Source organism: Ptychodera flava, assembly GCF_041260155.1.
Source record: "Ptychodera flava strain L36383 chromosome 23 unlocalized genomic scaffold, AS_Pfla_20210202 Scaffold_23__1_contigs__length_28996876_pilon, whole genome shotgun sequence".
NCBI classification, from domain to species: domain Eukaryota; kingdom Metazoa; phylum Hemichordata; class Enteropneusta; family Ptychoderidae; genus Ptychodera; species Ptychodera flava.
Window position 1 is genome coordinate 2,760,604 of NW_027248277.1, and position 19,227 is coordinate 2,779,830.

Here is a 19,227-nt window from a genome sequence, read left to right on the forward strand (position 1 = left end):
TGTTTTCTGCATATGCAAGAGAAAGATTTGAAGAAATTGTTGCAAATACACTGCATGACATTAACTTTTTCCCAGCTGGTGTATTAAAATGTTTTGAAAATGGTGAGTGGACAGTGAATATAACAGGCAAGCCATACCATAACCTTGCCCTCGATGAAGGACATGAGTGTGTGGTAAACCGCAGATTAAAACAAATTACAAAACGTCCTTCCCATTGCCAAACTGTACCCTGGCAGATTTCATGTCTTACCTGGAAAAAAGTCCTGAGATTATTTGAAGGTAACATTTTCAAATATACCTGCAAAGTGTCCCGGTACACTAACAAGTCTTCAAATCCTGAAAGAGTAAAGCGTATGAGAGCCGAAACGAAAACTGTGAGTCTCCTTTCAACTGAATCGGTCAGACATTTACTCAATCCATTCAGACGCAGGGCACCCAAATTACCAGGCAATACCATAACAGACCTCCTTCAGATAAAACATGTGGGAAAGGGGAGGTTTCTAAAATATGTCAGGCAATATGTGCTGAACACTGAAGCAAAGCAGAAACGAAAGAGAAGTAGACTAAATACATTCACACCAAGGAAACAACACAAAAGATCACAGGTGTCTACACTTGCCCAATTTAGGACAATTCTTAGATGTACATATGCAACAATGAGAGAGAGTGGGATAAGTATTAGTCAGAGTGTCCCCTTTCCCCTTGCTCTGTCAAACACATCAGGGGAAATGCGGAAAAGGGTAAAGGCAAAGTTCAAGGAAGCTCTCATTCAACTGAACTTCATGGATGTCTTCCGGACAGATTGTACATTCTGGAATGAGCCAAATAACACTGAAGTAACTATTGATGTTCTACGCTTCATGCATGAGGGGCCCCAACAAATTGTAAAACTTACCGCTCCTATGGTAACTATTTTTACAATAGAGTGGTCATTGAGCATGGTTTTAAACGGGGGGCAATTGGTGTGACATTAGTGATTGATAAGGATGAAAATCTCCCCCTCAAAGGCAAATAGTGCACACAGAAAGAGGACACTCTAAGGTACCAACAACGAATTACTCAAATGTTGACATAATAAATGAAAATGATTAATTAAACAGGACCAGTTCATGCAAGATCTCCATGAAAGCAGCCATTGTTAAGTTTTTATCTTACTTCATAATGAAAAGGGCTGAGAAAGAGCTGCTTTCCCAACCACCTCAGGTTGTCATTATAGATTCTCCAGCAGTAGTTAATAACACTGTGCTAGTGTTGAAAGACAATATTGTTGGTGGAGATGTGTATTTGAATCGCCGAAACAAACAAGGAGAGGCGGATTCTGCCATATGGTATCATGCAGCACAATCGCCATGTAAAAACATACTCATAATAGCTACAGATACAGATGTATGGATGTTTGGCCTTGCTCTCTATGAAGCTGGTTGGTACCAAGGCAAAAATGTGATGGTTGAGTTGTCTAAAGACTCATCCTATGTTGATATTAACATAGGCGTGCAAACAATAAAAACAAATTTCCATCTCCATCTATTAGAAACCCTGCCTGTAACTTGTTGGCACTCTATGTCATTAATGGCTGTGATTACACAGCCAGTTTTATGGCACGAGTTACAAGTTATTTCTATCAACATACTTAGAAAACATTGAATTCATTGGGATCTAATTGAGCTTTCATCAGATGTTATCAGTGTTGGAAGGGCTAAGGGGAAATCACTTGTAAATCTGAACTTACCTCCTGCAGTGAAGCTCATCTGTGCTGTCTATCTGACAAGTACAACATCTTCAAGACATCACCATCAGATCTGTTTTCTGGTCTGCAATATCAAAACAAAGATGACAAAATAAAGAATGGTCTAGCAATAATTGGCAAAGATGATGCATTTTGTACAACAGATATTCTATCCTTTGTTGACATTGTTAGAGATGTGACATATCACGCAAATATGACAAAGGCTGAAAGAGAGCAATTTTTACTCCCATCATATTCTGCTCTTATGTATCACTTAAAGAGATGCTTGTACGTTTTACACTTAGCCATTGATTCTACACAAATAGAGAATAGTGAGATAAACAAATATCAAAATTATGGCTGGAGAGATGTCAACGGACAAATAATGATAATGTGGGATGACAATTTACCTGAAAAACCAGTGACTAAAAAATTAAAACCATTAAAGTGTTCATGCAAGACTGGGTGTAATGGTAAATCAAAATCTGGTTGTAAAAATTGTTTTTGGTCATGTAAACCATGTTTGGCATGCCCATGCAAGGATTGTAAAAACCCACACAATAATGGTGGTTCATGTGAAAAATGTGCAAGCAGTCAACAATATCAAGCAAATGTTGCAGGAATGCAAATCCAGAGGGAAGAAAACCATGATCAGGAATCTGATTCAGAATCTGTGGACACAATGTCAAGTGATGAATGCTTAAGTTCGTATAGTGACAGTGACAGTGATTCTGATGGTCTGCTTATCATACCTCATAAACAGTTATTGACTGAAGCAGACTTCGAGTATGGTGAGAACACTGAGGAAGAGCTTGGGCAGGTGGGAATGGAAGAAATCGACTACGACGCCTTGGATAGTATTTAACAATGTCAATTTTCTCGGACGTGGTGGTGGTGTAATATGCAATTGGTTTCTCATTTCTATCTACGAGGGATTGTCTTACATTTACTAAATTACAATACATGTTGTAGTTGTCTCGTTTTACTATTTGGGAACTACATGAAATAGGAACTGAAAGCTGAAGTTGACATTTTCAATTTATGAGGTTGTAATGATGTTTTGTTCTGATTCTTGAACTTTCATGCTCAACCATGTAGGCGATATGTTTCTCGTCCGAATTCAACAATTCTTTTCAATTTGTGTTAGCATACACTGGAATAGCAACCCTGACTGCAGTATTGGATGTAATACTAATTCGCATTCAGTTGCTAATTCAAGCAACATGTACTATTTATCCAGTTGTGACAGAAATTTTACTTACCTTGTCCTAGGATGTCTTCATATTATTACTCGGCAACTGTTGAAGCCCTCAATACATCGGAAATATCCGTCAACTCTGCTTGGCGAAGAACACGATCCACCTTTTGTTGACATTTCAGACAAATGGCCGCGCTGGCATGGCGGAAACCATTTTTATTATGGGGCCGAAGCGAATGCTAATGTGAATACGGTTGGCTTGTAATTGCACAGATATTTTTAATATTTGCGATTGAATTACTTAATAGGAATTTCAGATAAATAAGCAGCTGAGAAAGCTAGAAATAATATAGTTTAGAAGCACTTAATAACTTTTTTGGATCACAAGTAACTGGCAATATCCCCCTTCGATAATGAGAAGTACCATGCATAATGTCATTGCTTTAGATCCAATCAAATTGCTGGTACCGGACATACCCCTAAATCTGGAGTTCTGTGGCAGACTGAATGTACTACCGCCGAATGTAGGCCAAAACATAATATCTCGACATAGCAGTTTATGTCAGTGCCGACATGAAAGAGGTTGCGCCTTAATATTGTAAACATTGTATGAAAGCTGCCTCTGTGTTGTCGTATGCCGTCTGTATTTTCAGCACAGGCTTTGAAGTAGAGGTCGGCTAATTGCAATTAACAAACCGACAATCTTGTCAATCTAGAACACAAAACGGTACCCGGTATATAGAAAATGCTGCATTGTCAATCGTTATTTTTATTCATTTGACATAACGATTGCCGAACAATGTCTTATCATGACATTGTTTCAGAATTAAAGCAATGTGAAAGAACATCTTTCACCCGAAAAAGTGAACGTTACAGTAATTTTTTCGGCTTCAGGCGTAAGCTTATGATTGGCTCAAAACTTTTCAGTCTCAGTCACATAGAGAATGACGTATATTTGACCTGCCTGCCATTTGTCAACTCACGTACATGCACACTACAGATAGTGATTGACATTGCTCCATCGAGGTCCGTCAACTGCAGGACCTTGACTCCTGTATCTTATTCTTTTTGACTACGAAGAGTAAAGTGTAATTATAGATAAACTGTAATTATGACACTAATATTACGCGCGTCATTGTAAACACGTTTTTATTAGCCAACTGGCAAATCGTGTACTATCCAGTACGCGCTAACTGAGCACCCATGCAAGCTATATTTCACATATTCGCTACATTTTAGCACTCTTACTCAGTTCAACGCTCAGTTCTTCTTTTTTTTCGCCCGGTTTGATTCTTTATACTTTGTATTCAACGCTGTTTGACGCTCACTTTGTCAGTTTCCAACGCTCAGTTCGACGCTCAGTTGGATGCTCACTTTGTCATTTTCCACGCTCAGATTGACGCTCACTTTGTCTTTTGCCATGCTCAGTTCGACGCTCACTTTGTTTTTTGCCACACTCAGTTCGACGCTCACTTTGTCGAATTTGGAACCCTTGCATACCTGGTGTGGTGTACCGCAGGGCTCAATACTTGGCCCTACGTTATTTTTAATTTATATCAATGACATACCAAACTGTACTGATTTTTTTCAATTTTAGACTTTATGCAGATGATTCTAACCTTTTCCACTCTTTTCACAAAAATCTAAATACCTTTACTCTCAACGAAGTTAACTTAGAATTTCAAAAGGTGATAAACTGGTGTGATTGTAACAAATTAACTATAAATGCTGCTAAAACAGTCTATATGGTAATTGGTAACAAACGAAAGTCCTGGGAAATCGAGGGTTCACTTTATTTAAAAGATACTGTATTAAAAGAAGTTGATTGTACTTCTTTTGTTGGAGTCAAAATGGACAACCAGTTGAATTGGAAACAGCACATCATGGATCTGAAAAACAAGATTTGTAAACTAACTGGTATTTTTTATAAATTGAGATGTATGGTTCCCCAAACAATACTTTTAATGTTGTATAATGCATTGTTTTACCTCACATCTCTTTTGGTTTAGAGGTGTGGGGATCTACATACCAGTCATATTTATCAGATATTTGTGTCATTCAAAAAAGAATTGTGCGTATCATATCGGGTAGTAGCTATCACGCTCATACTGCCCCTTTATTTAAGAAACTTAAAATTCTTGATGTGTATAAACAATTCAAGCTTCAGGTCGCAATTTTCGTTTACGATGTTCTACATGATAAACTTCCCATGAATTTCAAATCATACTTTTCCCCAAATGATCATATGTACAGTACTCGGTCCAAAGACAAAAATGTTCTCCACCCCCCTAAATTCCGAAGCAATTTAGGACAAACTTCTATCAAATTTGTTGGTACTGTAGTATGGAACAGCATTCCAGAGGATCTTAAAAACATCACTTCCAGATTTAGATTCAAACGAGAACTTAAAAATTATTTACTGGAGTTGTAGTTTTGTTGATTTTGTAACTCAGATCGTTTTCTCTAACAGTTACTTTTCGCTTTTTTGCTGAAGTTTTGTGTTTCTATGTATTTTTTCCAAGGCTTTCATGCCTAGTACATTAACTTTCTGTAATATCTGTCACTGTGATATATCGGAACAGTCGCCATATTTAAAAAACTGTACATCAATCTTTCTTGAGTTGGGACTGAACTCGATTAGTGCCTAGAGCAACTATTTTTCAGTCCTTTTCTCATTGTAACGCTTCAATGTGTACAAATTATTGTCTTTTTTCAAAAGAATATGAGAAATAAATTATTATTAATTAAAGAAGTATCACTGGAGTGTATATGTTGAGATCTATGGGTACATAGTCTATGTCGTTATTCCCAATTTGAAACACATGAGGCATGTCTAAGTTATGGTTCTAAATCGGGAAAAAAGATCAGACCTCTAGCTGTATTTGCCAGCCAAGAAATACATATGTGCATAATAAATGAGGTACAAGATGTGACATCTTAAGGTCTAATATGCTATAAAAATTGGAAGGTAGAGAACTTGTGGTTACTGAGTTATGCATATATATGTATAATCAAGGTCAAAGGTCATCGAGGTCACGTGACATTTTGAAAAAAAATTGTATTGCTAATTAATCCCTATATGCCAAAAATCAGACCTCTAGCTCTATTCGTTTTCCAAGAATTAGATACGTGCATAATTAATGAGGTAAAGCTTGTGTTGTCATTAGGTCTCCCATCCTACTAAATATAAAGGACATAGCACTTGTGGGTACTCATTTATCGACATAAACGTATATTTTAGGTAAAAGGTCATAGAGGTCACATGACATTTGGTCAAAAAATTTCTTTCCTATAGTTATCCCTATATACCAAAAATCAGACATCCAGCTCTTTTGGCTTGCTCAGAATTAGATATGTGCATAATTAATGAGGTACAGTATGTGGCGTCATAAGGTCTTCCATCATACCAAATATGAAGGGTATACCACTTGTGGTTACTGAGTTATGGACAAATATGTATATTTCAGGTCAAAGGTCATTGAAGTCATGTGACATTTTGTCAAAAAAATTGTATTGCTAAGTTATCCCTATATACCAAAAATCAGACCTCTAGCTCTATTGGCTCGCTCAAAATTAGATGTGCACATAATTAATGAGGTACAATATGTGGCGTCATAAGGTGTCCCATCATACTGTACATGAAGGGTGTAGCACTTGTGGTTACTGAGTTATGGACAAATATGTATATTTGAGGTCAAAGGTCACCGAGGTCACGTGACATTTTGTCAAAAAAATTGTATTGCTAAGTTATCCCTATATACCAAAAATCAGACCTCTAGCTCTATAGGCTCGCTCAAAATTAGATATGCACATAATTAATGAGGTACAATATGTGGCGTCATAAGGGTCCCATCATACTGTACATGAAGGGTGTAGCACTTGTGGTTACTGAGTTATGGACAAATATGTATATTTGAGGTAAAGATCACCGAGGTCACGTGACATTTTGTCAAAATATCTGAGATATCTGCGTGAACGGAGGGACATGACCCAATCTATAAGCCCCCTGGACTTCATCCTTGGGGCTAAAAACTGTGTCACTGCATCCTTTTTGCGATATGAATACGATGAGAAACTAAATTTTTATTTTACTTGGCCTTATACATGGGATTCTATGCAGAACTGACTTATACATGGGAGCCTATGAGAAATGCCTTATTCATGGGAGTTTATAGAGATGTAAACTAAAAAGTCCTCTAACACGGCCAAATTTGATTGCATTGTGAAACAAATCGATGTGCATCTGTATGAGGTAGGGTTCTATCCTTGTGCAAAGTTTGAAAGAAATTGACCAGGGCATGTCTGAGATATCTGCGTGAATTGACGGACGGACGGACGCACGCACGCACGCACGCACGCGAGGACATGACCAAACTTATAAGTCCCCCTGGACGGTGTCCATGGGACTAAGAAGTCACTTTGAGTCCTTCTACTACAGCTGTAATGAACACACTGACTGCAGGAAAGGATAAATAAGAGTATAAGCATTATTACATGTATCAATTCTGATCACATGGGAATAGTCTAATTGATACTACCATGTGTTGAATTTCATACATACCTGCCTTGTTAATCAAGTAATCCTGTCTCTGTTATCAGCTGTAGGAATAATTTTGTACAAACCTATTTTATCAGAATTGATGCATTCTGGGATAGACCTGAGGTCAGAGTGCACATATTTCATGCAATAAATGGACTATTTCATGGTTTATCAAAATTTCATGACCATCACGTATTTTTTCAAGAATAGCATGTGATTCAGTTTCCCTTCCACTACAGATTTGGAAACAAAACAGAGTATCTTTAGTAGCTTTCTTGAGAGAGGGAGACATTTTAATGTGAGGTGACTTCACAGCAATTTTCAAGTTAATGATAGGAATCCTGAAATTATGGAGCATTTACCACCATGATAAAACACCCAAATTGACGATGTGAGGTCTGTGAATTTAATAGGTGGAGAGTTGAATCTGAGGGAACTGCCATGTTTGTATCATGTGTTCTGTTACACTTCAAAACACAAGCTGTTACAATTTACTCTAACAATGTGTTGAAGGATGTGAACAGTCAATCACTGCCCAATGTGGTTCACATTGAACCCTGTGTTAATACAAATACTACTACTGGGACAAGTGAGTGATCTGGGACAGTGAAAAGTCTCACCTCTGAACTTTGACCTCATTGCACGTACTGAAGTGATCACTCTTTGACATCTTTTAAACTCTTTCACCATTTCATTTAATTATTGCTGGTAGAATAAAAGAAACAACATGTTAAAAATTTTGGAAACTGTACTGCCAAAACTAGGAATAGTTTAACATTTCCATATAATGTGAATCTATATCAATCTGTAAAATACTTAAATAGAAAAATTCTATGATTTCTGTCTTTACCCAATGGATTAGTACATGTAGGCAGAGAGTGGCAGCCAGTTTGTTTTGTTAGCTCCTCTGTCAGCGACGCGGAGCTTATCAAATAGGTTGATTTTCCGTCGTCGTCCGTCCGTCCGTCGTCCGTCAATAATTGCCTTCTCCTCTGAAACCGCAAGTCCGAGTGCTTTGAAATTTCATATGCAGTTCACTTGGGATGACCTCACTTAAGTTACTTCAAATCGTGGTGAAATTTGCATATTTGTAATTATGGGGCATTTTTTGCTGTTTCTTGGTAAAAAAATCTTCTCTGAAACCGCTTGTTCGATTGCTTTGAAATTTGATATGCAGTTTACTTAGGGTGACTTGATTTAGATTTGTTCAAATCGTGGTGAAATTTGCATATTTGTATTTTTAAGGCAATTTTTGTCATTTTTGGTAAAAAATCTTTAAAAATCTTCTTCTTCAAAACTACCAGTCAGATAGCTTTGATATTTGGTACATATGTCCCTAGGGATGATCTATTTCAGATTTGTTCAAATTGTGCGGAAATATGCAAATTTGCATTTTAAGGCAATTTTTGCCGATTTTGGTCAAAAATGTATTTCTCTAAAAGTACTGGTCTGATAGTTTTGAAATTTGGTATACAGGTTTCTATAGATGAACTAAGTAATATATATTGAATTTCTGATGAAATCTGTAATTTTGTATTTTTGGGGCAATTTTTGCCATTTTTTGACAAAAACAGTGTATTTCCCAAAATTCTCATCTGATAGCTTTGAAATTTGGTATATAGGTTTCTATAGATGAACTAAATAATATTTTTTGAAATTATGATGAAATCTGCAATTTTGAATTTTTGGTTCAATTTTTAGCTCCCATAGCCATATGTATATATGGCAATGGAAGCTATTCTTATAGGCTAGGGAAATGTCTGTATGTATGTATGTCTGTATGTCTGTATGTCTGTATGTCTGTATGTCTGTATGTCTGTATGTCTGTATGTCTGTATGTCTGTCCGTCAACATCAAAAACTCCAAAACCGCTGTACATTTCATCTTGATATTTGGTGTGTACATGGATGATGGGCTGTAGATGAGATTTTGTTCAAATGAAGTTGTCATTGCCAAAAATATGCAAATTAAGTGAAAAAATGTAAAAACAGTCAAAATTGAAAAAACTCAAGAACCACTAAGCAGATTACATGAAAAATTAGCATGTAAGTACTTTGGGCTGACATGAAATGATTGTGCACATCTTGGGTCAGTATCTTGGACTTGCTATTTTTCATGAATTTTTTTGTAATTTTCTCCCATTTTTGGTCAAAAAATCTCCTGCTCTGAAACCACAAGTCCGATTGATTTGAAACTTGGTATGGAAGTGCATAGGAGTGACCTTTCCCAAATTTGGGCAAATCGTGGTGAAATTTGCATATTTTTAGTTTACACTCCATAGACTCCCATGTATAAGGCAGATCTCCATAGACTCCCATGTATAAGGCCACGAAAAATAAAAATTTAGTTTCTCATCGTATTCATATTGCAAAAAGGATGCAGTGACACAATTTTTAGTCCCCACGGATGAAGTCCAGTGAGCTTATAGATTGGGTCATGTCCGTCTGTTCGTCCATCCGTGAGTCCATCCGTTCACGCATATATCTCGGATATTTTGACAAAATGTCATGTGACCTTGATGACCTTTGATCTCAAATATACATATTTGTCCATAACTCAGTAACCACAAGTGCTACCACCCTTCATATATGGTATGATGGGACAGCTTATGACGCCACATATTGTACCTCATTAATTATGCACATATCTAATTTTGAGCGAGCCAATAGAGCTAGAGTCTGATTTTTGGTATATAGGGATAACTTAGCAAAACAATTTTTTGACAAAATGTCACGTGACCTCGGTGACCTTTGACCTCAAATATACATATTTGTCCATAACTCAGTAACCACAAGTGCTACAGCCTTCATGTATGGTATGATGGGAAACCTTATGACGCCACATATTGTACCTCATTAATTATGCACATATCTAATTTTGAGTGAGCCAATAGAGCTAGAGGTCTGATTTTTGGTATATAGGGATAACTTAGCAATACAATTTTTTTGACAAAATGTCACGTGACCTCGGTGACCTTTGACCTCAAATATACATATTTGTCCATAACTCAGTAACCACAAGTGATACACCCTTCATATATGGTATGATGGGACAGCTTATGACGCCACATATTGTACCTCATTAATTATGCACATATCTAATTTTGAGCGAGCCAATAGAGCTAGAGGTCTGATTTTCGGTATATAGGGATAACTTAGCAAAACAATTTTTTGACAAAATGTCACGTGACCTCGGTGACCTTTGACCTCAAATATACATTTTTGTCCATAACTCAGTAACCACAAGTGCTACACCCTTCATATATGGTATGATGGGACAGCTTATGACGCCACATATTGTACCTCATTAATTATGCACATATCTAATTTTGAGCGAGCCAATAGAGCTAGAGGTCTGATTTTCGGTATATAGGGATAACTTAGCAAAACAATTTTTTTGACAAAATGTCACGTGACCTCGGTGACTTTTGACCTCAAATATACATATTTTTCCATAACTCAGTAACCACAAGTGCTACAGCCTTCATGTTTGGTATGATTGGACACCTTATGACGACACATACTGTACCTCAATAATTATGCGCATATCTCATTCTGAGCGAGTCAATAGAGCTGGATGTCTGATTTTGGTATATAGGGATAACTATAGGAGTGAAATTTTTTGACCAAATGTCATGTGACCTCGATGACCTTTTACCTAAAATATATGTTTATGTCAATAAATAAGTAACCACAAGTGCTATGTCCTTTGTATTTAGTAGGATGGGAGACCTTATGACAACACACGCTTTACCTCATTAATTATGTACACATCTAATTCTGGGCAAGCGAATAGAGCTAGAGATCTGATTTTTTGGCATATAGGGATTAATTAGCAATATAATTTTTTTTTTCAAAATGTCATGTGACCTCGATGACCTTTGACCTTGATTATACATATATATGCATATTTCAGTAACCACAAGTTCTATACCCTCCAATTTTGATAGGATATTAGACCTTAAGATGTCACATCTTGTACCTCATTTATAATGCGCATATGTATTTCTTGGCTGGCCAATACTGCTAGAGGTGTGATCTTTTTTTCCCGATTTAGAACCATAACTTAGACATGCCTCATGTGTTTCAAATTGGGAACAACGACATAGACCTATGTGCCCATAGATCTCAACATATACACTCCAGTGATACTTCTTAATGACCACATTTTCCTGCCCCATCAAGACTAATACTCCTATTACAAGTGGGGACTATGTCATTGTAAATGACTTGTTGAGTTAATGGTTGTATCACAGTATTCGATATATCTAATTCTGTATTTTTTCCATTTTATATTCTGAATAATTACATTAAACATATTTCACTGTCTCCAGTACATTTCATTTAAGTATTTTCACTTCATGCACTTTATCCCTTTCACACATGTTCAAATATCTGACCAGAGAACAAACACTAAATAGTCCAGGATGGGAGCTACAGTGTCATTGACGCTATTTTTTCCATTTTTGGTTAAAAAATGTGTTTCTCAAAAGGTACTGGTCCAACAGCTTTGAAATTTGGTATACAGTTTCCTGCAGATCACCTCAATGATATTTATTGAAATTATGATGAAATCTGCAATTTTGTAATTTTAGGGCAATTTTTTGCCATTTTTTGTCAAAAAAATGTGTTTCTCAAAAAGTACTGGTCTGATAGCTTTAAAATTTGGTATACAGGTTTCTACAGATGAACTATTAAATAATATATTGAAATTATGATGAAATCTGCAATTGTGTAATTTTAGGGCAATTTTTGCCATATTTGTCAAAAAATGTGTTTCTCAAAAGTACTGGTCTGATAGCTTTAAAATTTGGTATACAGGTTTCTACAGATGAACTATTAAATAATATATATTGAATTTCTGATGAAATCTGTAATTTTGTATTTTGGGGCAATTTTTGCCATTTTGGTCAAAAAATGTGTATTTCCAAAACCACAAATCTGATAGCTTTGAAATTTGGTATATAGGTTTCAATAGATGAACTAAATAATATTTATTGAATTATGATGAAATCTGCAATTTTGAATTTTTGGGTCAATTTTTTCCATTTTTGGTTAAAAAATGTGTTTCTCAAAAGTACTGGTCTAACAGCTTTGAAATTTGGTATACAGATTTCTATAGATGAACTAAATTTGATCTTTTGAAATTATGATGAAATCTGGAACTGTTATTTTTTTTGGCAATTGTTGCCATTTTTGGTCAGAAAATTTTATTCTCCAAAACACTACTCATCAGATAGCTTTGGTTGACATGTTCTTAGGGATGATCCGATGTGATATATTCAAAGTGTGATGAAATCTTCGATTGTGTTTTTTTTGCAGCTATTTATCCACTTTTTTCTGGCCACTGCATTGAGCTATCAAAGATTTCCACCTTCTTCATGAACATGTGTCAAAAATATTTATTCTCTACATAAACACAGCGGAGCTATATCGGCCGCTAGGTCGCTTGTTTTTAAAATGTGGCTAAGCGACAATCTAAAACTGATGACATTTATTGTGCATATTGCAATGTTTATCATAAAATATGGCTCAGATGGTATTTTACAGTAAATTTCACCAGGATGGAGGACTATTGGCATGGGTGTATGAAACTGTTACTTTACCAAGAGAATGTCTTCACAATATATCTAACAGATCTCTAAATCTGTGACGCTATTGCCAGACAAATACCTGATTAAATCTGTATGACTAAAATGGAGGAAAATCACATTATGGAATACACTCAATGCAATATCTTTGAGTGTTTCTTCTAAGGTTATAGGAATATGTAAATGATCTATGAACTTTGATAACATTACTACTGTCTAACAGTAAAACTATTCATGTTCAGTTCTGGTGAATATGACCAGAAATTCCAAGAAAATTGACTTCAAACTCACAAATGTGTTGCGGAACATCAAAAGTTATGAAAAGAAAATGATAATTTTTTGGTAACAATCATCAAACTGTTGCTATGGATACGTCAGACATTAAATGATTGTATTAATTCATTGAGTTATCATTTTGAATTTTACAAGAGTACAGGTTTTAACAAAAATTTTTCATTTATTTTGAACTAGAGAAAGGTTACAAGGAAATGATAAATTTTAAATAGATAGAATAAATGCTGTCACTGTGGTTACCAGTAGACACAAGTGTCTTAATGTATTGGCATATGATTACAAAGTCTGAAAAAGTTATGAAGAAAAGCAGGTTTCGAATATTTACGGTATGTTGCCATGGTTACTTGTTGGCATCATTGTACTAATGTATCTACCGGTATGTATAGAACAAAATTTTGGTCAAAATGACTAAAAATTTCCAACAAACAAATTCACTCAAACTTAGTAACATCTATATTCACTCACAATGGACACCTTCAGTAAAACACTACAGAATTTCTACTGTATGTCTATAAATTCAAACATGGTCGACAAAATAAGAATTTTTAAACAATAGCAATAAAACATTGCCATGGATACCAGCCATACATTCTATGAGTCTTTCCATTTATTGAGAATCATTGAAAAGTGAACTACAGTGTGTGAATATTTCCTGGAGAATTTTTATTTCAATTGCACAACATACATGTATTACCAGGAAAGATAATTTTGAGGAAATAGAATAAAATCTGTTGCCATGGTGATTATAACGCTAAAATATAGTAATGCATTGATAGGAAAATAGCAAGTGTGTATAAGCCTTTAAACTTTAGTGAAAAATTTTCAGGATAATTCAACAACAGATAATTATGAAGAAAAGCAAATTATTAACATTTACGTTGCCATGGTTACTTGTTATGCATAACTTTACTAATGCATTGATGCATAATAAACAAGCTTATGTCAGTCTGTAAACTTTTGCGAAAAATTTTTCAATCTACTACATGAAATACAAGTTACAGACAAATAAATATTTTTAGCCATTGTCATAAAAATGTTGCCATGGTTACAGTAATCAGTGAATGAATTCATATTTTGGTTCACGATGGTAACATCTTTGAAAATATTGAAATGTACTAAATGCAAAGAATTTTCAATTCAGCATGATAAGCTAAAATTTATGACAAAATACACTTATACAAAATACACAATGTACTTATTTTGCCTATTTCTGCTGAAAATGTTGCTGTGGTAAATTTGCAAAGTGGCTAATAATTCAGAGAATTTGCAAAGAATAATATTATACTGTACTTAAAGGAATTATGTGAGTTTTCAATAATTCTGGGGCAGTGAAAACTTTATGTGAACTAAACTAGGTTTCATTTTACAGCAAACAAAAAGTAAGCTGTGCGACAATGCACAGAACAATTTTCACTGATTTGACCTTTGACCTTTCAGGTGACTGGTCAGTGACATTGGTCAATGGTCAACATCAAGACCAAGGACGAAAGTTCAAGCGGCCAAGAGGTTTAACCTTCCACTGTGATAAACTTGTGGTGTGTGACACTGGTAACAATATTGTACAGATATTGAACAAAGATTATACCCCTGACAAAATCATAGGAAGCTTTGATGGTCAGTTTGCAAAGCCATTCCGGCCAAGGAGTGTAGCCATCTCACGTTTCAATCACTATTTCATACTTGATGATGAAATAAACAAATTTTTGTTTGTAATGAAAATGGTGAAATTATTCAAATAATTACTCTACCTGAAAACATCAAAGTAGTCTATGACATTGCTCTGATGGATGACTTTGTTTTGGTCACTTTGAGTTTGACCTCATCGGACATCTTTGAACCTGAGGACAGAAGTGATAGACTGGTCAAGTACACTCAAAGTGGAGAATATCTAGCAGAAGTCCATGGTCAAATTAGAGGCCAAGGGCAATTCAACTGGCCGGTGTCTGTGGTTGTAAACAGCAACAATGTCATCATGGTTTATGACTTTCGCAATGGCTGCATCAAGTGTTTTGACAGCGACCTGAATTTTTTATATCAATTCGGACACAGTCAGATACCAGGGAGGATTGTGGGATCCATTGGATATATTGCTGTGGATGAAGATGATAATGTTATGTTTGTAACAACTTTGATTGGATCGTAAAATATCGATGTGATGGAAAGTGGATCTGTTATCTGTTGGAAGGTGATGTGAGATACCCTGAGTACATTGCAGTCATGGGTGATAAAATTGGTGTTGTAGAGGCTGGCAGAGACCAAATCAAAGTATTTTCCAAGTAGATAAAATACACCAACATGAAGTGTATGTCTACATGACATCAAAATGTCAGAATTTGGAGGAAATTTTTGAAGGAATAATTTTGTGAGCGTTGAAGTTTGAATGCACTGCATTGACTTGACTGTATTGTTGACAAATGTGTCATGGCAACAAGTTGATTGCAAGGTTATTTTTACAAATTTAGAAATATGGTTGTGGACAAAAATTGTCAGTCGATTCATCTCAGGGATGTTAGAAATCCAAAACGGAGATGTTTTGTGGATTTATCATCAACAATTTTGACCAATTTTGTCATGGAGGTATTTGACTGCCGTTGTACACGGCATACCCCAATGACAACATTGATCAAAAATGTTTGTTGATATTTAAATTTTGGCGTTATTTTTCATTTTGAAATTGAAATTTTGGACCGGACAATCTTAGAGATGCAGTCGCTCACTTCCTTTGTATGCCGATGAAAGAATCTTACAAATTTTGTGAAATTTTTATCGAAAATTTTGATCAATTTTGACAAGGGGTTGTCTACAGGCAACAGTACAGATACACCTTCCATCACATCGCCATAAATATCGGGCGGAATATCAATTGTGTGTGCAAAATAAGATGAGATAAAATACCTGCATATCTGATGATGTTAATTTTGTTAAAATCTGTCGATATTTCCATCCGATGGAGGAAGATTACTCCGATTTATGGTTTATAAACAATGACTTCAAACTAAGCAATCACCGCCATTCTAAGTTCAGGAACGCACGTTGAGGGCGTTGTATCCAGGTCGATCTCACTTTGTTGAGAGGGGCACGCGAGTGGGGTCAACTCAGGGCATTTATTCGTTGTACCAATTGTACATACTTTTATAGAGTAGTTTTAGAATATTCACCATGCTTTCGTTCTGTATCAGTGTCCTGTTTCCCTACTTTTATTGTAAATAGTGACTCTAGACATCTCTTACAGTGAGAATTATCGGTGGTCCTGAGAAAAGTGGTTGCTGCCGTATGAAATTACGTTTGTGTCCGTGAAACATTGTATCGAAATTTAGACCAGTAACTAAGGACGCTTACATCCCAGATGTGTGTAAGATATAAATAACATGAAATGTGACTCCAGCGTAGATCACGATTTTATGGCATTGTCGTTTATATCTCATGATGTTCATGAGAACAAACCTTAATGTTTTACATTTCAACCCAACTTTTACCAACATGTACAGGAATATGTGAGCGTCACCTCGTGATTTTGATATCCACAACAGCCATGTGATGATATTGTACTTTTAACTATACTTACTGTAGCATCAAGTTTTGTTCTGAAAGTAAAAAAAAATATTTTATACTTTCCTACATAATGATTTTGTTCTGACAGAACTGCCGTTTCAATCAATAATAAATTTCCCACCAAGAGATATTTATATCATTTATATTTCTGCAGATTTCTTCAGACATTTGTTTAGTAAGTTACAAAAACATATGAAATTTACTTTCAATGCATTGCTGGTTACTTATCGATTGAAGTCAAGGTATCAAAAATAAAGATGTAAGTTGTTGGAAAATTATTCCATAATACTGACTGTCAATAGAATAACATGTCAGTCAGTACAATTTGAAATGTATTTTGAATCCTAGAGAGTTGAATGTATTTTATAAATTTTGCTGTGTAGTTTGAATACAATGAACTAGTACCACAGTGTAGTAGTGGCGATATTTTTGTGTGATTAGAAGTCTTTCATAATCTTACAACATAATGTATGTAATTTGTAAACAAACACCATTGTTTATTTTGAGTACGTTCAGATTATAATTTTTATACATCTATGTACAAATGTTAATTTTAAACGATCTGAAATAAAAGTCAAATAGTTTTAATCGTTTAATAATCGTTTACTTTTAATAATCGGCATGTTTTATTGATCTCTTCCTTTTTTATTCCGAAAAAAATGGCCAAATATTCCTGTACTCGCCATGATAACAAGTGTTGTTCCATGAGATCAGTCTATTAACTGTGGTCATATCAGGTCATTTGTTTTCCACACATTGCGTACATTGGAAATCTCCCACCACATTCTTGCAGAAACAATGACATAAAGTTGGTAAGATACTGTGGATGATGATTAGTTGATAGCCATGGATCAGGCAGGAATACATCACTGAATTCTCCTCTCATGGTTTTGTTTTTGATGTTGAATCAGGGACGTTTTTAAAAATGAGAAAGCTAGGGGCCTTGCAGTATTACCATGGCATCTGGGCATGTATGTTACATGACGGAGAGTAGAAGCAGGTCTGTACATGGTTGCATTCAAGAATGTTGGATCAGATTTGTGTTGTTAGATTTTATTTTGATACTGAGATACCGACACGCCAGTCATCTCTAGAGAACTGTAACACTGTGTGTAGTACTATATACTACTCACCGTTGTATGTAGTGGAGTTTATCGAGTGTCTAGACATTATTGAAACCATGATTGACAGATGTAAAGGTACAATGTATAAACAAATTTACAAGTCCACGTGACTGACTCCAATTCTCTGATTGGTGGCTATGACTTACAGTGTATCAAAGTATCAAGTTGATGTGATTTGTGAATGAATACCAGAGCAATCGTGAACGATGATGCGTAACACGCTTCGAACCAAATTTTGCTCAGCTAATTTCTCTCATGTGTGGCACGACTCGACTTAGCTCTGCATGGCAGAGCTGTGTGGTTACCGGCGTTATGACCTCCCCCACATTAGTGATCCGTGCAATGCACTTTGAGCCTATTATGACGAGGTGCGTTCTGGGAGATTTTGAAAGTCTTGCAGTGTCCTGGGCGTTGAGGGCGCACGATGCTCACTGCTCATTACGTACGTTTTTTAACATCATCATCAGAAAAATATAAAAAGCTAGTAATAATTTTATCTGGATGTTTCTTGTCTGTTTGTCATGTTCTGCTGATTTGATTTGTTGTTTAATGTCCTGTTTGTCTTTTGTTTCATTTAGTTATATACTTTGTATTTTTTATATTTTATTTCAAACAAATCCGTTATTGGGGCAACCTGTTAGTTCGTGAGTAAATAAATAAATATTTTTTTAAAGATTGTTAGCAAATATTGTTACCGCGATATAATTGCATTCGTTTGAGTAATTCTGGAAACCGTCCATATTATGGGAACTATACGACTGCTATCGATCAGGTCTTGTCCATGCATGGTGCAGACTACATGTACCAAAACATAGACAAAGCAAAATCAAAGATGACAACTGGCCGTACGTATTTTGGAACAGTGAAAACTTGCAAGTATGACAGAAAAAAACCCCCAAAACGCTATCTAGCTTAAAAATATGATTGCAAGTTTGATTTAAAAGAGTGTCTTGACTCTCTATCTGCTACCTGGCCCAGAGTGACATGACAAAGGTTCAGAATTCAAGTGTATATGGCTGACAACTGCGTTCGTCAAATTGTGCTGAGGAATTCGAAGATTTGCAGTTATGTCCCCATCGAAGTAGTGCATATTAAGTAGCCATGCAAGAGCTGAGTAAAAGAGCTCTTTACCATGGGGCAATTATTATTATTTAGATTATAAATAAACACATGTGTGAGTAATATTTGTTCGACTTAAAAATG

The 19,227-nt window shown here is 35.6% G+C and overlaps 1 protein-coding gene and 1 long non-coding RNA gene across 2 annotated transcripts in view; one reads left to right on the forward strand and one right to left on the reverse strand.

The window, feature by feature from the left end:
- The window catches only part of LOC139123487 (uncharacterized), a 52,949-nt gene extending 37,228 nt beyond the window's left edge, over positions 1–15,721 (forward strand). The window contains exon 4 of the long non-coding RNA XR_011549693.1: positions 14,786–15,721. This is a non-coding gene — a long non-coding RNA (uncharacterized lncRNA). The remainder of the gene's footprint in view (positions 1–14,785) is intronic.
- LOC139123475 (uncharacterized) overlaps positions 1–19,227 on the reverse strand; it is a 1,125,851-nt gene that overhangs the window by 222,606 nt on the left and 884,018 nt on the right. The gene's annotated exons all lie outside the window — the stretch shown is intronic.